The 3,229-nt window shown below is 43.8% G+C and overlaps 1 pseudogene; it reads left to right on the top strand.

Moving 5' to 3' along the window:
- The first annotated feature begins 1,707 nt into the window (after positions 1 to 1,707).
- LOC111738025 lies at positions 1,708 to 1,826 on the top strand (annotated as a pseudogene).
- The last annotated feature ends 1,403 nt before the right edge of the window (positions 1,827 to 3,229 follow it).

Below are 3,229 nucleotides of genomic sequence, written 5' to 3' on the forward strand. Positions count from 1 at the left end.
GGCCCATCTGAAATGGTGAAGGAGGAGTGTCTGAGGAAAGGAGTGTGTGAAAAAAAGAGGAGTGGACCATTTATAAATCCAGTCTCCCTGCAGGTAGGTGAGAAAGAGCCATTGACAGAGAGGAAAAGATTGGCCAGAGGCATGGGACAGCCTGGACCATGAGGTTGAGGAGTTGATGGAAAGTCAGGGTCTCTGCAGGAAAATGATGTCATGCGCAAAGATAATTAGAGTTTAATAAAAAGACTATTTACAACAGATGGGCCTGGTTAAGAGAAACCAACCAGAGATGGCACAGTGCCCCTCAGCTAGCAACAGCTAGGAGCCATTACCTCTCCCTGGCTTGAAGGGGGAAAAAGATAGAGAACCTGGGAAGACAGGTGTACGGAGAGGCCTCCCTGACAGGAACACAGGCAAACCATGGTGACCTGCAAGAGGGGGAGCCCAAGAAGCAAATCTTAGTCTCACTCTCTTCCTGTCTTCCCAGCTCAGGTTGGTATTTTTCCACTGGCCGAACCCATCTGGTCCTCAGAGGGTAGTCGATTCAAATAGTCCCTACATGTCAGCCTCCTGGGGTTCAGGGTGGAGAGTGGGTCTGGAGAGACAAATGGAAAATACCTAGTCCATTAGTGAAGAAGTTTTGTAAGGAAGTCTAGAAAATGTCAGAATGCTACACAGGCACACCTCAGAGATGTGGTGGGTTTGGTTCAAGACCACTGCAATTAAGCAAACATGGCAATAAAATGACTCATGAATTTTTTAGTTTTCCAGTGCATAGCAAAGTGAGTTTTACTCTATAGTGCAATCTATTAAGTGTGCCGTAGCTTTATGTCTAAAAAAATAATGTACACGTCTTAGTTTACAAATACCGTTTGTTAAAAATGCTAACCATCATCTGGGCCTGTTGGAAAAATGACACCAATAGACTTGCTCAGTGCAGGTCTAGTTATAGTGCAGGTATTCACGAAACTTTCGATTTGTAAAAAATACAAGATATGTGTGAAGCGCAGTAAAATGAGGGTAAGACTGTATCAGGCTGACGCCTTAGCATCAGTTAAGGAAGTGGCACCGAAGTTTGGAGTAGTCACTGTATTCTTCACTCACAGCAAAAAAAAAAAAAAAAAAAAAAAGCCAATTTCGCTTAATGTTTTTCATGCAGCTATAATAAGAATTAATTTGATTAAATCTTAACCAGTATTCTTTCTTTTTTTCTGTGCGATGAAATAGGAAATAGGCATAAAGCACATCAAAGTATACTGGTTGTCTTAAGGGAAAAAAATTGTTTATGTCGTGAGCTGCATTAGCTGCTTTCTTTGTGCGACCTCAGTTTTTTACTTGAAAAAAAAATGACTGACAAACTGTGTTTATTAGACTTGGATATTTTGCAGAGATTCTTGAAAATGAACAAAGTGAGACAATCGCTGCAATGAAAACGACTGATTTGTTGCCAATTACACACTTTCAGCTTTAGAGCACAAATTAGAACTTTGGAAAAATTATATCTGCTTGTGAGCTTGACAGCTGCTTAATACTTAAGAGTTTTCTAATGAGATTGGTGTTGATAGTAATGAACGTGGCTTTTGATATTGCATGAAATGGGGCCACATTTGGAAGATTTCTATGATTTAAGGACCAATATTTTTCAAATAACCAATGTTCGAGATTGCAAAAGCATGCCTAGATAAAAGATTCATTCAAAATGCAAGAGTGGTCTACAGCCATGCTATCCTGAACAAACCTGATCCCGTCTGATCTAGGAAGCTAAGCAGAGTAGGGCCTGGTTAGTACCTGGATGGGAGACCACCTAGGAAGAGCAGGTGCTGTAGGCGTAAAAAAAAAAAAAGAGATTGTAAACTCACAAGGTCCTTGCAATCTGTGAGGTCAACCAAAGGTTGCCTCACCTGGAAAAAAAAAAAAAAAAGAAAATGCAAGAGTGACTAGTGTATTTCATTGTAACAGAGTATTAGAAAGTTCAATGGTACAGCTCCTGATGGAGACCCCATCCAGAGCAACAAGAAGGAAGGAGAAATGCCTAGTTTTTTTCTTTCGCTCTCCAATTTCACTAGACAACCGTGTCCGGAAGTGAGTTCTCAACAGACCTTTGGGGAAACATAGCTTGCAAGAGTCAGTCTCCCTCCAACACAGAGCAGAGGAGAGCGGGAGAAGGGCTAAGCTGGATCTGAGAGCAACAGGCACATGCCTGGCTCTGAAGGATGGAGAGAACCTGGATGTTGGCTTGAGAGAGCTACAGGGATGCGAAAAGGATGCTCACGGTGGAAGATCTTGCACTGGTGTGAGGGAGGCGGGCAGAGTAGAGGAAGATTGAGGCAAACCCAGTGTGGGTGGGAATAAAGGCTGAGAAGAGATGGTAGACAGCAGGCAAAATGTTGGCTTTGGAAACTGGGGCCTCTGGGTCTAGAATTTCCATACGAAAAGGGCTTAGTAGACCCAGCTGATTGGAGGCGAAAAATAGAAAACTTGTTTAGGAACTGTTTGCATGCTACTCTTACTTAGGGTCTGTTTTTTGCGGGGAGAGACTGATAGATTTTGGGCATGGAAAGGCTGATGTCATCTATCCCTAGGCTAATAATTTTTAATTTTATATGCAACCTAGACCCCTCTCACATCTAAAGGCCTGCTAAAGATCTCCACCTGGATATGAGGGGACTATACTCTTCCTCATGGCCAGGTAACTCCTACTCATCCTCAGGTCTCACCTGAAATGGCCTTCTTCAGAGACCCCTCTCTGCCTCTTCCACTAGACTCCGATAGCTCAGGCTTTATTGTAATTAGCCATTTAGCGTCTGTCTCTTCTGCCAAACTAAATAAAGGGGTAAATTGAGACAAGCTCTAATTACCAGAAACTGAGTTTATTGGAGAATAGCAGAGGAATTCCTGCGGCACTACAGACGAACCCGTGCAGGGTTTGAGGCAAGCTTTATTTATGCGCGAGGAGCGAGATGAGCGGGAAGACCCGCCAGAGTCCAAGCAGCAAGTTCATTGGCTTGCGGATGGGGAGAGATTCTTGGCGGATGTTCATTGGTCGGGAGGTAAGTCTCAGTCTTCTCTAAATCTGGCGTTTAGGGAAATCAGTCTCAGCTCTGAAGTCCCGCTCTTCTGAGGGCGCATGCGTGGGAGTCTCCATGTCCCAGCCTCGCGCTCCATTTCAGATTGCAATCCTTTCTCACATGTCACTGGAAGGTAGCTGCATCTTTACCGCCCCCTCCTAGCA

Source organism: Pteropus vampyrus, unplaced genomic scaffold (assembly GCF_000151845.1).
Source record: "Pteropus vampyrus isolate Shadow unplaced genomic scaffold, Pvam_2.0 Scaffold33, whole genome shotgun sequence".
NCBI lineage: Eukaryota > Metazoa > Chordata > Mammalia > Chiroptera > Pteropodidae > Pteropus > Pteropus vampyrus.